We start from the raw sequence: 21,364 nt of genomic DNA, 5'->3' as shown, positions 1-21,364 counted from the left end.
GGAACCCGGCTGTCTCGCGAGCACAAGGAATCCTCTTGCGCTCTTCGCAAGCAGCCTGGTGGGGTCTCCAACGCCTTGGGCGTCTGCGCTGTGGGGCGGGAGCTCAGGCCTCGTCAGCCCGCGGAAACAGGCCAAGTCCCGGGCCTCGAGCAACACCCCGTGGCAGAAGATCACAGAAGCTTCTGAGACCACAAGTCTCACGTCCACTACGTTCGTAGGCCCACGAGACACGCCCAGATGGATCAGGGGGACTCAGGGTCCCCTGATCCTATGGCGGCCACTCTGCGCTTTCCGGGTCTTGCCAGCCACCCGGCCCCACGCTCGCGTTCCCTGCCCATGGGATGGCTCAAGGGCACCCGCTCCCGGGGTGGCCCACGACGTCTGGACCACGAGGACCGCCACCCCAAGCCCACGGCCTGCTGCAGAGTCACTGCTGGGCTACCCGCTTCCCAAGGCGTCTCGGGCCTCCCTCCGAGCCCAAGGCTTCCGCTCACCTCTGCTGCATGTCGACACACCGAGGACCTAGCCGGCCAGGCCCGCCGAAGGACACGAGGAGACGAGGATGGCGAAGCCCTGGCTCCCGGGGAGCTGTCCTGGGAAGGGGATTGGGGCGGTGGGCCAGCTTGAGTGCCAAAACACCCCCGTGGGCACGCGCAGAGGCGCCTGGGCCCCGGGCCCAACGCGCGGAGACGCTCGAGCGTTCGTTCTCCTCTAGCGCCCAGCTGCAGCAGCGCGCCCTCAAATGCCCCGAGGGTCCGGGGGCTGCTGATCCCCGCACGGTCCCCTGCACTGGGCCTCAGCGTAATCCTATTGAGCATGATTTTTAGGTCATCATCGCTCTTCGAGACCATATGAGTTCTCATCATTGACCCAAGCAAGCCGGGGGCGACGCGTGAGGTCCCTGCCCACCGGAACCCCTCCTTACCGAGGGAGCGGTCGGGACGGCGCCATGCCCCGGCGATCCGAGACACGGGCCCTTTGGGCGGGGCTGAGAGAAGCCAGACTTGGTCGTCAAGGCGAGATCCTCCCTGGGGGACGGAGTTCTAAGGACAGAGGGAGAGGCCAGCTGTCAGAACGGCCTGCTCTGTGGCTCGTGCCCCATGCGGCCACGATCGGTCACGCCCGAAGCCCTGGCCGCTGCTGGCCAGGCGGGTAGAGGAACGAACGACCCAAGGCTCGGAGCCGCCGCAAGCAAGGAAAAGGGCCCTGGGGAGCCGCTGTACATACCTGGGCCTCCAGAAACTGTGGAGATCAGGGCCCCTGTGGGAACCACCCCTTGCTAAGAAAAGCCCCACAACGTGGGCGGGAACACTAGGTTATCGAGTGCCCCCCCCCCCCGATGCCTCCCGGGCCCCGAGCCAACGGGGGCAACCCCAGAACTTATGGCCAGGCAGACGCCAAACCCAGATTGGCCCGACTGCCGTCCGTGCATCCGGGCGCTGGCACTAGCAGCCAACGTTGGCCCACATGCCCCGACGGTCCACGTCTGGAGAGGGAGTCGCGGGTCACGGTCTCCCGCCAGCGGGAGGCAGGGGACCAATGCCCGCCCTGCAACAGGGTCCAGAGTCTCCCCGCGTGGCGGCCCCTCCTCTGAGGGCCTGACCCGACAGGCTCTCGCCCAATGCCCGCTGTGGCCTGGGGTCGCCCATTCTTGTCCATGTCCAGCCAAACCATGCTCCATCGGCAGCTCAAGCAAACATCGAGGGCTGTACTTCAGCAGCCTCCCAGGCTCCCAAAGTCCTTGGGAGTCTGGTGCCTAGGGCAGGAGCTCTGCCCGCTCCAGCCCCAAGAAACATGCGCTGGGGTTGGCTCGAGGAACCGCCACTCGCTGAGGGGGACAGAAGGCCCTGACGCCAAGGGTCTCCCGAACCCGTCTCCTCACGGGCGAACAGGACACAAAGGGAGGTCCAAGGAGACCTCAGGGCCACGCGGATCTATGGCGGCATCCCCCCGGGATCCAGTCCCGGCCTGTTCCCGCGGCCCAACGTTCGCGTTCCCTGCACCTGGGATGGCTCAAGGGAGCCTGATCACGCGCCAGCCAACGCTGTGTGGACAACGGGGGCCTCCACCCGTAGCTCAGTGGTGGAGCCAGAGCCCCGTGCCGTGACTCTGGCTTCGCGGACGACGCCCTTGGCGCCTGCCATCTCCCGCCAGGCCCAGAGTCTCCCACTCACCTGTCGTGGCCAACGCCGCGCCTACCACCTGGCGCCCAAGGCCCGCTGCAAGACACAAGGAGACAAGGGTTCCTAAGGCATGGCTCCCAGGGAGCTGTCCAGGGGAGGGGAGGGGATTCAGTCTCTAGGCCGGGTGGGCTGCCTCCACACCTCGAGGGGCCCCTGACGTGCACGGGCTTTCCAGGGCAGGAGCAGGGATCCCCGGGGGATCCTTGGCCTCAAGCTCCCAACGGCAGCGCCCCTCCAGGGCCCCGAGGCTCCGGGGGATGCTGATCCCGGCACAGACGCCTGCATTGGGCCTCAGCGTAATCCTATTGAGCATGATTTTTAGGTCATCACCGCTCTTCGAGACCATTTGAGTTGTCATCATTGACCCAAGCAGGTTGGCGGCGATGCGTGCGGTCGCGTCGCCCCCAGAACCTGCTTACCGGGGCTGCGTGGCGGACTGCGCCATGGGCCGGGGTCCTGAGACATTGGACCTGTGGGCAGGGCCGGGCCAGGCAAGACGAGGTGGTGCGGGCGTTCTCCCCACTTGTGGATGCGGTTCTGAGGAGAGACGGAGAGACCAGCTGTCCAAAAGCCCTGGTCCGGGGCACCGGCCGGACGGCCGAGGGCTACCTTTCCCAGCGTCCTGGCCGGTGGGGGCCGGGCATACGGCCGACCCACGCATGGCTGATATGCGAGATGACGGAACAGGGCCCAGGGCCCCAGCTGCCCTTACCAGGGCATCCCCAAACAAGGGAGATCTAGGCCCCTGGGAAAGCACCACCGTCGGCAGAACGGTCCGTGAACATGGCACGGAGCACAGGGTTTTGACGTGTCCCCGCTGTCTCCCTTGCACGGGAGCCGAGGGGGGCGGTCAGGGACTTGTGGCCAGGACGCCGCCCACCCACCCATGGTCCCACCTGGGAGCCAAGGATCGGAGCCCCTACCCTGGAAGCCCAAGGTGGCTCGAACCCACTGCTGCCCCAGGGCCGAGCTCTGAATGCCAGGTCACTGTCCACCACTACGGCCAGGCACACCACCCACCGGCTGCCCTGGGCGAGGTACCCGACTCTCGCCGTGCAGCGCCGCTTCGTCAGGACCCGGTCCCCGGTGCTTGAGAGCCTCCGGAGAGAGGCTCCGACCCAATGGCTGCAAGGGCCTGGCCCTCGCAAATTCCGCCCCGTAGCCCCGTGGAACACGGCTGACTCGCGAGCACAAGGAATCCTCTTGCGCTCTTCGCAAGCAGCCTGGTGGGGTCTCCAACGCCTTGGGCGTCTGCGCTGTGGGGCGGGAGCTCAGGCCTCGTCAGCCCGCGGAAACAAGCCAAGTCCCGGGCCTCGAGCAACACCCCGTGGCAGAAGATCACAGAAGCTTCTGAGACCACAAGTCTCACGTCCACTACGTTCGTAGGCCCACGAGACACGCCCAGATGGATCAGGGGGACTCAGGGTCCCCTGATCCTATGGCGGCCACTCTGCGCTTTCCGGGTCTTGCCAGCCACCCGGCCCCACGCTCGCGTTCCCTGCCCATGGGATGGCTCAAGGGCACCCGCTCCCGGGGTGGCCCACGACGTCTGGACCACGAGGACCGCCACCCCAAGCCCACGGCCTGCTGTAGAGTCACTGCTGGGCTACCCGCTTCCCAAGGCGTCTCGGGCCTCCCTCCGAGCCCAAGGCTTCCGCTCACCTCTGCTGCATGTCGACACACCGAGGACCTAGCCGGCCAGGCCCGCCGAAGGACACGAGGAGACGAGGATGGCGAAGCCCTGGCTCCCGGGGAGCTGTCCTGGGAAGGGGATTGGGGCGGTGGGCCAGCTTGAGTGCCAGAACACCCCCGTGGGCACGCGCAGAGGCGCCTGGGCCCCGGGCCCAACGCGCGGAGACGCTCGAGCGTTCGTTCTCCTCTAGCGCCCAGCTGCAGCAGCGCGCCCTCAAATGCCCCGAGGGTCCGGCGGCTGCTGATCCCCACACGGTCCCCTGCACTGGGCCTCAGCGTAATCCTATTGAGCATGATTTTTAGGTCATCATCGCTCTTCGAGACCATATGAGTTCTCATCATTGACCCAAGCAAGCCGGGGGCGACGCGTGAGGTCCCTGCCCACCGGAACCCCTCCTTACCGAGGGAGCGGTCGGGAGGGCGCCATGCCCCGGCGATCCGAGACACGGGCCCTTTGGGCGGGGCTGGGAGAAGCCAGACTTGGTCGTCAAGGCGAGATCCTCCCTGGGGGACGGAGTTCTAAGGACAGAGGGAGAGGCCAGCTGTCAGAACGGCCTGCTCTGTGGCTCGTGCCCCATGCGGCCACGATCTGTCACGCCCGAAGCCCTGGCCGCTGCTGGCCAGGCGGGTGGAGGAACGAACGACGCAAGGCTCGGAGCCGCCGCAAGCAAGGAAAAGGGCCCTGGGGAGCCGCTGTACATCCCTGGGCCTCCAGAAACTGTGGAGATCAGGGCCCCTGTGGGAACCACCCCTTGCTAAGAGAGGCCCCACAACGTGGGCGGGAACACTAGGTTATCGAGTGCCCCCCCCCCCGATGCCTCCCGGGCCCCGAGCCAACGGGGGCGGCCCCAGAACTTATGGCCAGGCAGACGCCAACCCCAGATTGGCCCGGCTGCCGTCCGTGCATCCGGGCGCTGGCACTAACTGCCAACGTTGGCCCACATGCCCCGACGGTCCACGTCTGGAGAGGGAGTCGCGGGTCACGGTGTCCCGCCAGCGGGAGGCAGGGGACCAATGCCCGCCTTGCAACAGGGTCCAGAGTCTCCCCGCGTGGCGGCCCCTCCTCTGCGGGCCTGGCCCGACAGGCTCTCGCCCAATGCCTGCTGTGGCCTGGGGCTCGCCCATTCTTGCCCACGTCAAGCCAAACCATGCTCCATCGGCAGCCCAAGCAAACATCGAGGGCTGTACTTCAGCAGCCTCCCAGGCTCCCAAAGTCCTTGGGAGTCTGGTGCCTAGGGTAGGAGCTCTGCCCGCTCCAGACCCAAAAACATGCACTGGGGTTGGCTCGAGCAACCGCCACTCGCTGAGGGGGACAGAGGTCCCTGACGCCAAGGGTCTCCCGAACCCGTCTCCTCACGGGCACACAGGACACAAAGGGAGGTCCAAGGAGGCCTCAGGGCCACGCGGATCTATGGCGGCATCCCCCCGGGATCCAGTCCCGGCCTGATGCCGCGGCCCAACGTTCGCGTTCCCTGCACATGGGATGGCTCAAGGGAGCCTGATCACGCGCCAGCCAACGCTGTGTGGACAACGGGGGCCTCCACCCGTAGCTCAGTGGTTGAGCCAGAGCCCCGTGCCGTGACTCTGGCTTCGCGGACGACGCCCATGGCGTCTGCCATCTCCCGCCAGGCCCAGAGTCTCCCACTCACCTGTCGTGGCCAACGCCGCGCCTACCACCTGGCGCCCAAGGCCCGCTGGAAGACACAAGGAGACAAGGGTTCCTAAGGCATGGCTCCCAGGGAGCTGTCCAGGGGAGGGGAGGGGATTCAGTCTTTAGGCCGGGTGGGCTGCCTCCACACCTCGAGGGGCCCCTGACGTGCACGGGCTTTCCAGGGCAGGAGCAGGGATCCCCGCGGGATCCTTGGCCTCAAGCTCCCAACGGCAGCGCCCCTCCAGGGCCCCGAGGCTCCGGGGGATGCTGATCCCGGCACAGACGCCTGCATTGGGCCTCAGCGTAATCCTATTGAGCATGATTTTTAGGTCATCACCGCTCTTCGAGACCATTTGAGTTGTCATCATTGACCCAAGCAGGTTGGCGGCGATGCGTGCGGTCGCGTCGCCCCCAGAACCTGCTTACCGGGGCTGCGTGGCGGACTGAGCCATGGGCCGGGGTCCTGAGACATTGGACCTGTGGGCAGGGCCGGGCCAGGCAAGACGAGCTGGTGCGGGCGTTCTCCCCGTTTGTGGATGCGGTTCTGAGGAGAGACGGAGAGACCAGCTGTCCAAAAGCCCTGGTCCGGGGCACCGGCCGGACGGCCGAGGGCTACCTTTCCCAACGTCCTGGCCGGTGGGGGCCGGGCATACGGCCGACCCACGCATGGCTGATGTGCGAGACGACGGAGCAGGGCCCAGGGCCCCAGCTTCCCTTACCAGGGCATCCCCAAACAAGGGAGATCTAGGCCCCTGGGTCAGCACCACCGTCGGCAGAACGGTCCGTGAACATGGCACGGAGCACAGGGTTTTGACGTGTCCCCGCTGTCTCCCTTGCACGGGAGCCGAGGGGGGCGGTCAGGGACTTGTGGCCAGGACGCCGCCCACCCACCCATGGTCCCACCTGGGAGCCAAGGATCGGAGCCCCTACCCTGGAAGCCCAAGGTGGCTCGGGCCCACGGCTGCCCCAGGGCCGAGCTCGGAATGCCAGGTCGCTGTCCACCACTACGGCCAGGCACACCACCCACCGGCTGCCCTGGGCGAGGTACCCGACTCTCGCCGTGCAGCGCCGCTTCGTCAGGACCCGGTCCCCGGTGCTTGAGAGCCTCCGGAGAGAGGCTCCGACCCAATGGCTGCAAGGGCCTGGCCCTCGCAGATTCCGCCCCGTAGCCCCGTAGAACCCGGCTGTCTCGCGAGCACAAGGAATCCTCTTGCGCTCTTCGCAAGCAGCCTGGTGGGGTCTCCACCGCCTTGGGGGTCTGTGCTGTGGGCGGGAGCTCAGGCCTCGTCAGCCCGCGGAAACAAGCCAAGTCCCGGGCCTCGAGCAACACCCCGTGGCAGAAGATCACAGAAGCTTCTGAGGCCACAAGTCTCACGTCCACTACGTTCGTAGGCCCACGAACACGCCCAGATGGATCAGGGGGCCTCAGGGTCCCCTGATCCTATGGCGGCCACTCTGCGCTTTCCCGGTCTTGCCAGCCACCCGGCCCCACGCTCGCGTTCCCTGCCCCTGGGATGGCTCAAGGGCACCCGCTCCCGGGGTGGCTCACGACGTCTGGACCACGAGGACCGCCACCCCAAGCCCACGGCCTGCTGCAGAGTCACTGCTGGGCTACCCGCTTCCCAAGGCGTCTCGGGCCTCCCTCCGAGCCCAAGGCTTCCGCTCACCTCTGCTGCATGTCGACACACCGAGGACCTTGCCGGCCAGGCCCGTCGAAGGACACGAGGAGACGAGGATGGCGAAGCCCTGGCTCCCGGGGAGCTGTCCTGGGAAGGGGATTGGGGCGGTGGGCCAGCTTGAGTGCCAGAACACCCCCGTGGGCACGCGCAGAGGCGCCTGTGCTCCGGGCCCAACGCGCGGAGACGCTCGAGCGTTCGTTCTCCTCTAGCGCCCAGCTGCAGCAGCGCGCCCTCAAATGCCGCGAGGGTCTGGGGGCTGCTGATCCCCGCACGGTCCCCTGCACTGGGCCTCAGCATAATCCTATTGAGCATGATTTTTAGGTCATCATCGCTCTTCGAGACCATATGAGTTCTCATCATTAACCCAAGCAAGCCGGGGGCGACGCGTGAGGTCCCTGCCCACCCGGAACCCCTCCTTACCGAGGGAGCGGTCAGGACGGCGCCATGCCCCGGCGATCCGAGACACGGGCCCTTTGGGCGGGGCTGGGAGAAGCCAGACTTGGTCGTCAAGGCGAGATCCTCCCTGGGGGACGGGGTTCTAAGGACAGAGGGAGAGGCCAGCTGTCAGAACGGCCTGCTCTGTGGCTCGTGCCCCATGCGGCCACGATCGGTCACGCCCGAAGCCCTGGCCGCTGCTGGCCAGGCGGGTGGAGGAACGAACGAACCAAGGCTCGGAGCCGCCGCAAGCAAGGAAAAGGGCCCTGGGGAGCCGCTGTACATACCTGGGCCTCCAGAAACTGTGGAGATCAGGGCCCCTGTGGGAACCACCCCTTGCTAAGAAAAGCCCCACAACGTGGGCGGGAACACTAGGTTATCGAGTGCCCCCCCCCCCGATGCCTCCCGGGCCCCGAGCCAACGGGGGCAACCCCAGAACTTATGGCCAGGCAGACGCCAACCCCAGATTGGCCCGGCTGCCGTCCGTGCATCCGGGCGCTGGCACTAGCAGCCAACGTTGGCCCACATGCCCCGACGGTCCACGTCTGGAGAGGGAGTCGCGGGTCACGGTCTCCCGCCAGCGGGAGGCAGGGGACCAATGCCCGCCCTGCAACAGGGTCCAGAGTCTCCCCGCGTGGCGGCCCCTCCTCTGAGGGCCTGACCCGTCAGGCTCTCGCCCAATGCCCGCTGTGGCCTGGGGTCGCCCATTCTTGTCCATGTCCAGCCAAACCATGCTCCATCGGCAGCCCAAGCAAACATCGAGGGCTGTACTTCAGCAGCCTCCCAGGCTCCCAAAGTCCTTGGGAGTCTGGTGCCTAGGGCAGGAGCTCTGCCCGCTCCAGCCCCAAGAAACATGCGCTGGGGTTGGCTCGAGGAACCGCCACTCGCTGAGGGGGACAGAAGGCCCTGACGCCAAGGGTCTCCCGAACCCGTCTCTTCACGGGCGCACAGGACACAAAGGGAGGTCCAAGGAGACCTCAGGGCCACGCGGATCTATGGCGGCATCCCCCCGGGATCCAGTCCCGGCCTGTTCCCGCGGCCCAACGTTCGCGTTCCCTGCACCTGGGATGGCTCAAGGGAGCCTGATCACGCGCCAGCCAACGCTGTGTGGACAACGGGGGCCTCCACCCGTAGCTCAGTGGTGGAGCCAGAGCCCCGTGCCGTGACTCTGGGTTCGCGGACGACGCCCATGGCGCCTGCCATCTCCCGCCAGGCCCAGAGTCTCCCACTCAACTGTCGTGGCCAACGCCGCGCCTACCACCTGGCGCCCAAGGCCCGCTGCAAGACACAAGGAGACAAGGGTTCCTAAGGCATGGCTCCCAGGGAGCTGTCCAGGGGAGGGGAGGGGATTCAGTCTCTAGGCCGGGTGGGTTGCCTCCACACCTCGAGGGGCCCCTGACGTGCACGGGCTTTCCAGGGCAGGAGCAGAGATCCCCGGGGGATCCTTGGCCTCAAGCTCCCAACGGCAGCGCCCCTCCAGGGCCCCGAGGCTCCGGGGGATGCTGATCCCTGCACAGACGCCTGCATTGGGCCTCAGCGTAATCCTATTGAGCATGATTTTTAGGTCATCACCGCTCTTCGAGACCATTTGAGTTGTCATCATTGACCCAAGCAGGTTGGCGGCGATGCGTGCGGTCGCGTCGCCCCCAGAACCTGCTTACCGGGGCTGCGTGGCGGACTGCGCCATGGGCCGGGGTCCTGAGACATTGGACCTGTGGGCAGGGCCGGGCCAGGCAAGACGAGCTGTTGCGGGCGTTCTCCCCGCTTGTGGATGCGGTTCTGAGGAGAGACGGAGAGACCAGCTGTCCAAAAGCCCTGGTCCGGGGCAACGGCCGGACGGCCGAGGGCTACCTTTCCCAACGTCCTGGCCGGTGGGGGCCGGGCATACGGCCGACCCACGCATGGCTGATGTGCGAGACGACGGAGCAGGGCCCAGGGCCCCAGCTGCCCTTACCAGGGCATCCCCAAACAAGGGAGATTTAGGCCCCTGGGTCAGCACCACCGTCGGCAGAACGGTCCGTGAACATGGCACGGAGCACAGGGTTTTGACGTGTCCCCGCTGTCTCCCTTGCACGGGAGCCGAGGGGGGCGGTCAGGGACTTTTGGCCAGGACGCCGGCCACCCACCCATGGTCCCAACTTGGAGCCAAGGATCGGAGCCCCTACCCTGGAAGCCCAAGGTGGCTCGGGCCCACGGCTGCCCCAGGGCCGAGCTCGGAATGCCAGGTCGCTGTCCACCACTACGGCCAGGCACACCACCCACCGGCTGCCCTGGGCGAGGTACCCGACTCTCGCCGTGCAGCGCCGCTTCGTCAGGACCCGGTCCCCGGTGCTTGAGAGCCTCCGGAGAGAGGCTCCGACCCAATGGCTGCAAGGGCCTGGCCCTCGCAGATTCCGCCCCGTAGTCCCGTGGAACCCGGCTGTCTCGCGAGCACAAGGAATCATCTTGCGCTCTTCGCAAGCAGCCTGGTGGGGTCTCCAACGCCTTGGGCGTCTGCGCTGTGGGGCGGGAGCTCAGGCCTCGTCAGCCCGCGGAAACAGGCCAAGTCCCGTGCCTCGAGCAACACCCCGTGGCAGAAGATCACAGAAGCTTCTGAGACCACAAGTCTCACGTCCACTACGTTCGTAGGCCCACGAGACACGCCCAGATGGATCAGGGGGCCTCAGGGTCCCGTGATCCTATGGCGGCCACTCTGCGCTTTCCGGGTCTTGCCAGCCACCCGGCCCCACGCTCGCGTACCCTGCCCCTGGGATGGCTCAAGGGCACCCGCTCCCGGGGTGGCCCACGAAGTCTGGACCACGAGGACCGCCACCCCAAGCCCACGGCCTGCTGCAGAGTCACTGCTGGGCTACCCGCTTCCCAAGGCGTCTCGGGCCTCCCTCCGAGCCCAAGGCTTCCGCTCACCTCTGCTGCATGTCGACACACCGAGGACCTAGCCGGCCAGGCCCGTCGAAGGACACGAGGAGACGAGGATGGCGAAGCCCTGGCTCCCGGGGAGCTGTCCTGGGAAGGGGATTGGGGCGGTGGGCCAGCTTGAGTGCCAGAACACCCCCGTGGGCACGTGCAGAGGCGCCTGGGCTCCGGGCCCAACGCGCGGAGACGCTCGAGCGTTCGTTCTCCTCTAGCGCCCAGCTGCAGCAGCGCGCCCTCAAATGCCCCGAGGGTCTGGGGGCTGCTGATCCCCGCACGGTCCCCTGCACTGGGCCTCAGCATAATCCTATTGAGCATGATTTTTAGGTCATCATCGCTCTTCGAGACCATATGAGTTCTTATCATTGACCCAAGCAAGCCGGGGGCGACGCGTGAGGTGCCTGCCCACCCGGAACCCCTCCTTACCGAGGGAGTGGTCAGGACGGCGCCATGCCCCGGCGATCCGAGACACGGGCCCTTTGGGCGGGGCTGGGAGAAGCCAGACTTGGTCGTCAAGGCGAGATCCTCCCTGGGGGACGGGGTTCTAAGGACAGAGGGAGAGGCCAGCTGTCAGAACGGCCTGCTCTGTGGCTCGTGCCCCATGCGGCCACGATCGGTCACGCCCGAAGCCCTGGCCGCTGCTGGCCAGGCGGGTGGAGGAACGAACGACCCAAGGCTCGGAGCCGCCGCAAGCAAGGAAAAGGGCCCTGGGGAGCCGCTGTACATACCTGGGCCTCCAGAAACTGTGGAGATAAGGGCCCCTGTGGGAACCACCCCTTGCTAAGAAAAGCCCCAAACGTGGGCGGGAACACTAGGTTATCGAGTGCCCCCCCCCACCCCCCCGATGCCTCCCGGGCCCCGAGCCAATGGGGGCAACCCCAGAACTTATGGCCAGGCAGACGCCAACCCCAGATTGGCCCGGCTGCCGTCCGTGCATCCGGGCGCTGGCACTAGCAGCCAACGTTGGCCCACATTCCCCGACGGTCCACGTCTGGAGAGGGAGTCGCGGGTCACGGTCTCCCGCCAGCGGGAGGCAGGGGACCAATGCCCGCCCTGCAACAGGGTCCAGAGTCTCCCCGCGTGGCGGCCCCTCCTCTGAGGGCCTGACCCGACAGGCTCTCGCCCAATGCCCGCTGTGGCCTGGGGCTCGCCCATTCTTGCCCATGTCCAGCCAAACCATGCTCCATCGGCAGCCCAAGCAAACAGCGAGGGCTGTACTTCAGCAGCCTCCCAGGCTCCCAAAGTCCTTGGGAGTGTGGTGCCTAGGGCAGGAGCTCTGCCCGCTCCAGCCCCAAGAAACATGCGCTGGGGTTGGCTCGAGCAACCGCCACTCGCTGAGGGGGACAGAAGTCCCTGACGCCAAGGGTCTCCCGAACCCGTCTCCTCACGGGCGCACAGGACACAAAGGGAGGTCCAAGGAGGCCTCAGGGCCACGCGGATCTATGGCGGCATCCCCCCGGGATCCAGTCCCGGCCAGTTCCCGCGGCCCAACGTTCGCGTTCCCTGCACCTGGGATGGCTCAAGGGAGCCTGATCACGCTCCAGCCAACGCTGTGTGGACAACGGGGGCCTCCACCCGTAGCTCAGTGGTGGAGCCAGAGCCCCGTGCCGGGACTCTGGCTTCGCGGACGACGCCCATGGCGCCTGCCATCTCCCGCCAGGCCCAGAGTCTCCCACTCACCTGTCGTGGCCAACGCCGCGCCTACCACCTGGCGCCCAAGGCCCGCTGCAAGACACAAGGAGACAAGGGTTCCTAAGGCATGGCTCCCAGGGAGCTGTCCAGGGGAGGGGAGGGGATTCAGTCTCTAGGCCGGGTGGGCTGCCTCCACACCTCGAGGGGCCCCTGACGTGCACGGGCTTTCCAGGGCAGGAGCAGGGATCCCCGGGGGATCCTTGGCCTCAAGCTCCCAACGGCAGCACCCCTCCCGGGCCCCGAGGCTCCGGGGGATGCTGATCCCGGCACAGACGCCTGCATTGGACCTCAGTGTAATCCTATTGAGCATGATTTTTAGGTCACCACCGCTCTTCGAGACCATTTGAGTTGTCATCATTGACCCAAGCAGGTTGGCGGCGATGCGTGCGGTCGCGTTGCCCCCAGAACCTGCTTACCGGGGCAGCGTGGCGGACTGCGCCATGGGCCGGGGTCCTGAGACATTGGACCTGTGGGCAGGGCCGGGCCAGGCAAGACGAGCTGGTGCGGGCGTTCTCCCCGCTTGTGGATGCGGTTCTGAGGAGAGACGGAGAGACCAGCTGTCCAAAAGCCCTGGTCCGGGGCAACGGCCGGACGGCCGAGGGCTACCTTTCCCAACGTCCTGGCCGGTGGGGGCCGGGCATACGGCCGACCCACGCATGGCTGATGTGCGAGACGACGGAGCAGGGCCCAGGGCCCCAGCTGCCCTTACCAGGGCATCCCAAAACAAGGGAGATCTAGGCCCCTGTGTCAGCACCACCGTCGGCAGAACGGTCCGTGAACATGGCACGGAGCACAGGGTTTTGACGTGTCCCCGCTGTCTCCCTTGCACGGGAGCCGAGGGGGGCGGTCAGGGACTTTTGGCCAGGACGCCGCCCACCCACCCATGGTCCCACCTGGGAGCCAAGGATCGGAGCCCCTACCCTGGAAGCCCAAGGTGGCTCGGGCCCACGGCTGCCCCAGGGCCGAGCTCTGAATGCCAGGTCGCCTTCCACCACTACGGCCAGGCACACCACCCACCGGCTGCCCTGGGCGAGGTACCCGACTCTCGCCGTGCAGCGCCGCTTCGTCAGGACCCGGTCCCCGGTGCTTGAGAGCCTCCGGAGAGAGGCTCCGACCCAATGGCTGCAAGGGCCTGGCCCTCGCAGATTCCGCCCCGTAGCCCCGTGGAACTCGGCTGTCTCGCGAGCACAAGGAATCCTCTTGCGCTCTTCGCAAGCAGCCTGGTGGGGTCTCCAACGCCTTGGGCGTCTGCGCTGTGGGGCGGGAGCTCAGGCCTCGTCAGCCCGCGGAAACAAGCCAAGTCCCGGGCCTCGAGCAACACCCCGTGGCAGAAGATCACAGAAGCTTCTGAGACCACAAGTCTCACGTCCACTACGTTCGTAGGCCCACGAGACACGCCCAGATGGATCAGGGGGACTCAGGGTCCCCTGATCCTATGGCGGCCACTCTGCGCTTTCCGGGTCTTGCCAGCCACCCGGCCCCACGCTCGCGTTCCCTGCCCCTGGGATGGCTCAAGGGCACCCGCTCCCGGGGTGGCCCACGACGTCTGGACCACGAGGACCGCCACCCCAAGCCCACGGCCTGCTGCAGAGTCACTGCTGGGCTACCCGCTTCCCAAGGCGTCTCGGGCCTCCCTCCGAGCCCAAGGCTTCTGCTCACCTCTGCTGCATGTCGACACACCGAGGACCTAGCCGGCCAGGCCCTCCGAAGGACACGAGGAGACGAGGATGGCGAAGCCCTGGCTCCCGGGGAGCTGTCCTGGGAAGGGGATTGGGGCGGTGGGCCAGCTTGAGTGCCAGAACACCCCCGTGGGCACGCGCAGAGGCGCCTGGGCTCCGGGCCCAACGCGCGGAGACGCTCGAGCGTTCGTTCTCCTCTAGCGCCCAGCTGCAGCAGCGCGCCCTCAAATGCCCCGAGGGTCTGGGGGCTGCTGATCCCCGCACGGTCCCCTGCACTGGGCCTCAGCGTAATCCTATTGAGCATGATTTTTAGGTCATCATCGCTCTTCGAGACCATATGATTTCTCATCATTGACCCAAGCAAGCCGGGGGCGACGCGTGAGGTCCCTGCCCACCCGGAACCCCTCCTTACCGTGGGAGCGGTCGGGACGGCGCCATGCCCCGGCGATCCGAGACACGGGCCCTTTGGGCGGGGCTGGGAGAAGCCAGACTTGGTCGTCAAGGCGAGATCCTCCCTGGGGGACGGGGTTCTAAGGACAGAGGGAGAGGCCAGCTGTCAGAACGGCCTGCTCTGTGGCTCGTGCTCCATGCGGCCACGATCGGTCACGCCCGAAGCCCTGGCCGCTGCTGGCCAGGCGGGTGGAGGAACGAACGACCCAAGGCTCGGAGCCGCCGCAAGCAAGGAAAAGGGCCCTGGGGAGCCGCTGTACATCCCTGGGCCTCCAGAAACTGTGGAGATCAGGGCCCCTGTGGGAACCACCCCTTGCTAAGAAAGGCCCCACAACGTGGGCGGGAACACTAGGTTATCGAGTGCCCCCCCCCCCGATGCCTCCCGGCCCCGAGCCAACGGGGGCGGCCCCAGAACTTATGGCCAGGCAGACGCCAACCCCAGATTGGCCCGGCTGCCGTCCGTGCATCCGGGCGCTGGCACTAGCAGCCAACGTTGGCCCACATGCCCCGACGGTCCACGTCTGGAGAGGGAGTCGCGGGTCACGGTCTCCCGCCAGCGGGAGGCAGGGGACCAATGCCCGCCCTGCAACAGGGTCCAGAGTCTCCCCGCGTGGCGGCCCCTCCTCTGAGGGCCTGACCCGACAGGCTCTCGCCCAATGCCCGCTGTGGCCTGGGGCTCGCCCATTCTTGCCCATGTCCAGCCAAACCATGCTCCATCGGCAGCCCAAGCAAACAGCGAGGGCTGTACTTCAGCAGCCTCCCAGGCTCCCAAAGTCCTTGGGAGTCTGGTGCCTAGGGCAGGAGCTCTGCCCGCTCCAGCCCCAAGAAACATGCACTGGGGTTGGCTCGAGCAACCGCCACTCGCTGAGGGGGACAGAAGTCCCTGACGCCAAGGGTCTCCCGAACCCGTCTCCTCACGGGCGCAGAGGACACAAAGGGAGGCCCAAGGAGGCCTCAGGGCCACGCGGATCTATGGCGGCATCCCCCCGGGATCCAGTCCCGGCCAGTTCCCGCGGCCCAACGTTCGCGTTCCCTGCACCTGGGATGGCTCAAGGGAGCCTGATCACGCGCCAGCCAACGCTGTGTAGACAACGGGGGCCTCCACCCGTAGCTCAGTGGTGGAGCCAGAGCCCCGTGCCGTGACTCTGGCTTCGCGGACGACGCCCATGGCGCCTGCCATCTCCCGCCAGGCCCAGAGTCTCCCACTCACCTGTCGTGGCCAACGCCGCGCCTACCACCTGGCGCCCAAGGCCCGCTGCAAGACACAAGGAGACAAGGGTTCCTAAGGCATGGCTCCCAGGGAGCTGTCCAGGGGAGGGGAGGGGATTCAGTCTCTAGGCCGGGTGGGCTGCCTCCACACCTCGAGGGGCCCCTGACGTGCACGGGCTTTCCAGGGCAGGAGCAGGGATCCCCGGGGGATCCTTGGCCTCAAGCTCCCAACGGCAGCACCCCTCCCGGGCCCCGAGGCTCCGGGGGATGCTGATCCCGGCACAGTCGCCTGCATTGGACCTCAGCGTAATCCTATTGAGCATGATTTTTAGGTCACCACCGCTCTTCGAGACCATTTGAGTTGTCATCATTGACCCAAGGAGGTTGGCGGCGATGCGTGCGGTCGCGTTGCCCCCAGAACCTGCTTACCGGGGCTGCGTGGCGGACTGCGCCATGGGCCGGGGTCCTGAGACATTGGACCTGTGGGCAGGGCCGGGCCAGGCAAGACGAGCTGGTGCGGGCGTTCTCCCCGCTTGTGGATGCGGTTCTGAGGAGAGACGGAGAGACCAGCTGTCCAAAAGCCCTGGTCCGGGGCAACGGCCGGACGGCCGAGGGCTACCTTTCCCAACGTCCTGGCCGGTGGGGGCCGGGCATACGGCCGACCCACGCATGGCTGATGTGCGAGACGACGGAGCAGGGCCCAGGGCCCCAGCTGCCCTTACCAGGGCATCCCAAAACAAGGGAGATCTAGGCCCCTGTGTCAGCACCACCGTCGGCAGAACGGTCCTTGAACATGGCACGGAGCACAGGGTTTTGACGTGTCCCCGCTGTCTCCCTTGCACGGGAGCCGAGGGGGGCGGTCAGGGACTTTTGGCCAGGACGCCGCCCACCCACCCATGGTCCCACCTGGGAGCCAAGGATCGGAGCCCCTACCCTGGAAGCCCAAGGTGGCTCGGGCCCACGGCTGCCCCAGGGCCGAGCTCTGAATGCCAGGTCGCTGTCCACCACTACGGCCAGGCACACCACCCACCGGCTGCCCTGGGCGAGGTACCCGACTCTCGCCGTGCAGCGCCGCTTCGTCAGGACCCGGTCCCCGGTGCTTGAGAGCCTCCGGAGAGAGGCTCCGACCCAATGGCTGCAAGGGCCTGGCCCTCGCAGATTCCGCCCCGTAGCCCCGTGGAACCCGGCTGTCTCGCGAGCACAAGGAATCCTCTTGCGCTCTTCGCAAGCAGCCTGGTGGGGTCTCCAACGCCTTGGGCGTCTGCGCTGTGGGGCGGGAGCTCAGGCCTCGTCAGCCCGCGGAAACAAGCCAAGTCCCGGGCCTCGAGCAACACCCCGTGGCAGAAGATCACAGAAGCTTCTGAGACCACAAGTCTCACGTCCACTACGTTCGTAGGCCCACGAGACACGCCCAGATGGATCAGGGGGACTCAGGGTCCCCTGATCCTATGGCGGCCACTCTGCGCTTTCCGGGTCTTGCCAGCCACCCGGCCCCACGCTCGCGTTCCCTGCCCCTGGGATGGCTCAAGGGCACCCGCTCCCGGGGTGGCCCACGACGTCTGGACCACGAGGACCGCCACCCCAAGCCCACGGCCTGCTGCAGAGTCACTGCTGGGCTACCCGCTTCCCAAGGCGACTCGGGCCTCCCTCCGAGCCCAAGGCTTCCGCTCACCTCTGCTGCATGTCGACACACCGAGGACCTAGCCGGCCAGGCCCGCCGAAGGACACGAGGAGACGAGGATGGCGAAGCCCTGGCTCCCGGGGAGCTGTCCTGGGAAGGGGATTGGGGCGGTGGTCCAGCTTGAGTGCCAGAACACCCCCGTGGGCACGCGCAGAGGCGCCTGGGCTCCGGGCCCAAAGCGCGGAGACGCTCGAGCGTTCGTTCTCCTCTAGCGCCCAGCTGCAGCAGCGCGCCCTCAAATGCCCCGAGGGTCTGGGGGCTGCTGATCCCCGCACGGTCCCCTGCACTGGGCCTCAGCGTAATCCTATTGAGCATGATTTTTAGGTCATCATCGCTCTTCGAGACCATATGATTTCTCATCATTGACCCAAGCAAGCCGGGGGCGACGCGTGAGGTCCCTGCCCACCCGGCACCCCTCCTTACCGAGGGAGCGGACGGGACGGCGCCATGCCCCGGCGATCAGAGACACGGGCCCTTTGGGCGGGGCTGGGAGAAGCCAGACTTGGTCGTCAAGGCGAGATCCTCCCTGGGGGACGGGGTTCTAAGGACAGAGGGAGAGGCCAGCTGTCAGAACGGCCTGCTCTGTGGCTCGTGCCCCATGCGGCCACGATCGGTCACGCCCGAAGCCCTGGCCGCTGCTGGCCAGGCGGGTGGAGGAACGAACGACCCAAGGCTCGGAGCCGCCGCAAGCAAGGAAAAGGGCCCTGGGGAGCCGCTGTACATCCCTGGGCCTCCAGAAACTGTGGAGATCAGGGCCCCTGTGGGAACCACCCCTTGCTAAGAAAGGCCCCACAACGTGGGCGGGAACACTAGGATATCGAGTGCCCCCCCCCCCGATGCCTCCCGGGCCCCGAGCCAACGGGGGCGGCCCCAGAACTTATGGCCAGGCAGACGCCAACCCCAGATTGGCCCGGCTGCCGTCCGTGCATCCGGGTGCTGGCCTTAGCAGCCAACGTTGACCCACATGCCCCGACGGTCCACGTCTGGAGAGGGAGTCGCGGGTCACGGTCTCCCGCCAGCGGGAGGCAGGGGACCAATGCCCGCCCTGCAAAAGGGTCCAGAGTTTCCCCATGTGGCGGCCCCTCCTCTGGGGGCCTGACCCGACAGGCTCTCGCCCAATGCCCGCTGTGGCCTGGGGCTCGCCCATTCTTGCCCACGTCCAGCCAAACCATGCTCCATCGGCAGCCCAAGCAAACAGCGAGGGCTGTACTTCAGCAGCCTCCCAGGCTCCCAAATTCCTTGGGAGTCTGGTGCCTAGGACAGGAGCTCTGCCCGCTCCAGCCCCAAGAAACATGCGCTGGGGTTGGCTCGAGCAACCGCCACTCGCTGAGGGGGACAGAAGTCCCTGACGCCAAGGGTCTCCCGAACCCGTCTCCTACGGGCGCACAGGACACAAAGGGAGGTCCAAGGAGGCCTCAGGGCCACGCGGATCTATGGCGGCATCCCCCCGGGATCCAGTCCCGGCCAGTTCCCGCGGCCCAACGTTCGCGTTCCCTGCACCTGGGATGGCTCAAGGGAGCCTGATCACGCGCCAGCCAACGCTGTGTGGACAACGGGGGCCTCCACCCGTAGCTCAGTGGTGGAGCCAGAGCCCCGTGCCGTGACTCTGGCTTCGCGGACGACGCCCATGGCGCCTGCCATCTCCCGCCAGGCCCAGAGTCTCCCACTCACCTGTCGTGGCCAACGCCGCGCCTACCACCTGGCGCCCAAGGCCCGCTGCAAGACACAAGGAGACAAGGGTTCCTAAGGCATGGCTCCCAGGGAGCTGTCCAGGGGAGGGGAGGGGATTCAGTCTCTAGGCCGGGTGGGCTGCCTCCACACCTCGAGGGGCCCCTGACGTGCACGGGCTTTCCAGGGCAGGAGCAGGGATCCCCGGGGGATTCTTGGCCTCAAGCTGCCAACGGCAGCGCCCCTCCAGGGCCCCGAGGCTCCGGGGGATGCTGATCCCGGCACAGACGCCTGCATTGGGCCTCAGCGTAATCCTATTGAGCATGATTTTTAGGTCATCACCGCTCTTCGAGACCATTTGAGTTGTCATCATTGACCCAAGCAGGTTGGCGGTTATGCGTGCGGTCGCGTCGCCCCCAGAACCTGCTTACCGGGGCTGCGTGGCGGACTGCGCCATGAGCCGGTGTCCTGAGACATTGGACCTGTGGGCAGGGCCGGGCCAGGCAAGACGAGCTGGTGCGGGCGATCTCCCCGCTTGTGGATGCGGTTCTGAGGAGAGACGGAGAGACCAGCTGTCCAAAAGCCCTGGTCCGGGGCACCGGCCGGACGGCCCAGGGCTACCTTTCCCAACGTCCTGGCCGGTGGGGGCCGGGCATACGGCCGACCCACGCATGGCTGATGTGCGAGACGACGGAGCAGGGCCCAGGGCCCCAGCTGCCCTTACCAGGGCATCCCCAAACAAGGGAGATCTAGGCCCCTGTGTCAGCACCACCGTCGGCAGAACGGTCCGTGAACATGGCACGGAGCACAGGGTTTTTACGTGTCTCCGCTGTCTCCCTTGCACGGGAGCCGAGGGGGGCGGTCAGGGAGTTGTGGCCAGGACGCCGTCCACCCACCCATGGTCCCACCTGGGAGCCAAGGATCGGAGCCCCTACCCTGGAAGCCCAAGGTGGCTCGGGCCCACGGCTGCCCCAGGGCCGAGCTCTGAATGCCAGGTCGCTGTCCACCACTACGGCCAGGCACACCACCCACCGGCTGCCCTGGGCGAGGTACCCGACTCTCGCCGTGCAGCGCCGCTTCGTCAGGACCCGGTCCCCGGTGCTTGAGAGCCTCCGGAGAGAGGCTCCGACCCAATGGCTGCAAGGGCCTGGCCCTAGCAGATTCCGCCCCGTAGCCCCGTGGAACCCGGCTGTCTCGCGAGCACAAGGAATCCTCTTGCGCTCTACGCAAGCAGCCTGGTGGGGTCTCCAACGCCTTGGGCGTCTGCGCTGTGGGGCGGGAGCTCAGGCCTCGTCAGCCCGCGGAAACAAGCCAAGTCCCGGGCCTCGAGCAACACCCCGTGGCAGAAGATCACAGAAGCTTCTGAGACCACAAGTCTCACGTCCACTACGTTCATAGGCCCACGAGACACGCCCAGATGGATCAGGGGGCCTCAGGATCCCCTGATCCTATGGCGGCCACTCTGCGCTTTCCGGGTCTTGCCAGCCACCCGGCCCCACGCTCGCGTTCCCTGCCCCTGGGATGGCTCAAGCGCACCCGCTCCCGGGGTGGCCCACGACGTCTGGACCACGAGGACCGCCACCCCAAGCCCACGGCCTGCTGCAGAGTCACTGCTGGGCTACCCGCTTCCCAAGGCGTCTCGGGCCTCCCTCCGAGCCCAAGGCTTCCGCTCACCTCTGCTGCATGTCGACACACCGAGGACCTAGCCGGCCAGGCCCTCCGAAGGACACGAGGAGACGAGGATGGCGAAGCCCTGGCTCCCGGGGAGCTGTCCTGGGAAGGGGATTGGGGCGGTGGGCCAGCTTGAGTGCCAGAACACCCCCGTGGGCACGCGCAGAGGCGCCTGGGCTCCGGGCCCAACGCGCGGAGACGCTCGAGCGTTCGTTCTCCTCTAGCGCCCAGCTGCAGCAGCGCGCCCTCAAATGCCCCGAGGGTCTGGGGGCTGCTGATCCCCGCACGGTCCCCTGCACTGGGCCTCAGCGTAATCCTATTGAGCATGATTTTTAGGTCATCATCGCTCTTCGAGACCATATGAGTTCTCATCATTGACCCAAGCAAGCCGGGGGCGACGCGTGAGGTCCCTGCCCACCCGGAACCCCTCCTTACCGAGGGAGCGGTCGGGACGGCGCCATGCCCCGGCGATCCGAGACACGGGCCCTTTGGGCGGGGCTGGGAGAAGCCAGACTTGGTCGTCAAGGCGAGATCCTCCCTGGGGGACGGGGTTCTAAGGACAGAGGGAGAGGCCAGCTGTCAGAACGGCCTGCTCTGTGGCTCGTGCCCCATGCGGCCACGATCGGTCACGCCCGAAGCCCTGGCCGCTGCTGGCCAGGCGGGTGGAGGAACGAACGACCCAAGGCTCGGAGCCGCCGCAAGCAAGGAAAAGGGCCCTGGGGAGCCGCTGTACATCCCTGGGCCTCCAGAAACTGTGGAGATCA

The 21,364-nt window shown here is 67.0% G+C and overlaps 13 non-coding genes across 13 annotated transcripts; all 13 read right to left on the bottom strand.

Annotated features, from left to right (window-relative positions):
- Positions 1-791: 791 nt before the first annotated feature.
- LOC131837535 (small nucleolar RNA SNORD115) lies at positions 792-872 on the bottom strand. The gene has a single exon (XR_009356133.1). It is a non-coding gene; the product is annotated as a small nucleolar RNA SNORD115 (small nucleolar RNA).
- Positions 873-2,469: 1,597 nt separating this feature from the next.
- On the bottom strand, positions 2,470-2,550 carry LOC131837615 (small nucleolar RNA SNORD115). Its single transcript, XR_009356212.1, has one exon. It is a non-coding gene; the product is annotated as a small nucleolar RNA SNORD115 (small nucleolar RNA).
- Positions 2,551-4,142: 1,592 nt separating this feature from the next.
- Positions 4,143-4,223, bottom strand: LOC131837534 (small nucleolar RNA SNORD115). The gene has a single exon (XR_009356132.1). It is a non-coding gene; the product is annotated as a small nucleolar RNA SNORD115 (small nucleolar RNA).
- A 1,596-nt stretch (positions 4,224-5,819) lies between these two features.
- On the bottom strand, positions 5,820-5,900 carry LOC131837614 (small nucleolar RNA SNORD115). Its single transcript, XR_009356211.1, has one exon. It is a non-coding gene; the product is annotated as a small nucleolar RNA SNORD115 (small nucleolar RNA).
- A 1,590-nt stretch (positions 5,901-7,490) lies between these two features.
- On the bottom strand, positions 7,491-7,571 carry LOC131837643 (small nucleolar RNA SNORD115). The gene has a single exon (XR_009356238.1). It is a non-coding gene; the product is annotated as a small nucleolar RNA SNORD115 (small nucleolar RNA).
- Positions 7,572-9,168: 1,597 nt separating this feature from the next.
- Positions 9,169-9,249, bottom strand: LOC131837613 (small nucleolar RNA SNORD115). Its single transcript, XR_009356210.1, has one exon. It is a non-coding gene; the product is annotated as a small nucleolar RNA SNORD115 (small nucleolar RNA).
- A 1,592-nt stretch (positions 9,250-10,841) lies between these two features.
- Positions 10,842-10,922, bottom strand: LOC131837633 (small nucleolar RNA SNORD115). Its single transcript, XR_009356229.1, has one exon. It is a non-coding gene; the product is annotated as a small nucleolar RNA SNORD115 (small nucleolar RNA).
- A 1,603-nt stretch (positions 10,923-12,525) lies between these two features.
- On the bottom strand, positions 12,526-12,606 carry LOC131837659 (small nucleolar RNA SNORD115). Its single transcript, XR_009356254.1, has one exon. It is a non-coding gene; the product is annotated as a small nucleolar RNA SNORD115 (small nucleolar RNA).
- Positions 12,607-14,198: 1,592 nt separating this feature from the next.
- Positions 14,199-14,279, bottom strand: LOC131837540 (small nucleolar RNA SNORD115). Its single transcript, XR_009356139.1, has one exon. It is a non-coding gene; the product is annotated as a small nucleolar RNA SNORD115 (small nucleolar RNA).
- Positions 14,280-15,876: 1,597 nt separating this feature from the next.
- On the bottom strand, positions 15,877-15,957 carry LOC131837658 (small nucleolar RNA SNORD115). Its single transcript, XR_009356253.1, has one exon. It is a non-coding gene; the product is annotated as a small nucleolar RNA SNORD115 (small nucleolar RNA).
- A 1,592-nt stretch (positions 15,958-17,549) lies between these two features.
- LOC131837539 (small nucleolar RNA SNORD115) lies at positions 17,550-17,630 on the bottom strand. Its single transcript, XR_009356138.1, has one exon. It is a non-coding gene; the product is annotated as a small nucleolar RNA SNORD115 (small nucleolar RNA).
- Positions 17,631-19,227: 1,597 nt separating this feature from the next.
- LOC131837612 (small nucleolar RNA SNORD115) lies at positions 19,228-19,308 on the bottom strand. The gene has a single exon (XR_009356208.1). It is a non-coding gene; the product is annotated as a small nucleolar RNA SNORD115 (small nucleolar RNA).
- Positions 19,309-20,900: 1,592 nt separating this feature from the next.
- Positions 20,901-20,981, bottom strand: LOC131837533 (small nucleolar RNA SNORD115). Its single transcript, XR_009356131.1, has one exon. It is a non-coding gene; the product is annotated as a small nucleolar RNA SNORD115 (small nucleolar RNA).
- Between the last annotated feature and the right edge of the window lie 383 nt (positions 20,982-21,364).

Source organism: Mustela lutreola, chromosome 7 (genome assembly GCF_030435805.1).
Source record: "Mustela lutreola isolate mMusLut2 chromosome 7, mMusLut2.pri, whole genome shotgun sequence".
Classification (NCBI taxonomy): domain Eukaryota; kingdom Metazoa; phylum Chordata; class Mammalia; order Carnivora; family Mustelidae; genus Mustela; species Mustela lutreola.
Note: the sequence above shows the minus strand (reverse complement) of the source record. Positions and strands in the feature narration are given on the sequence as shown.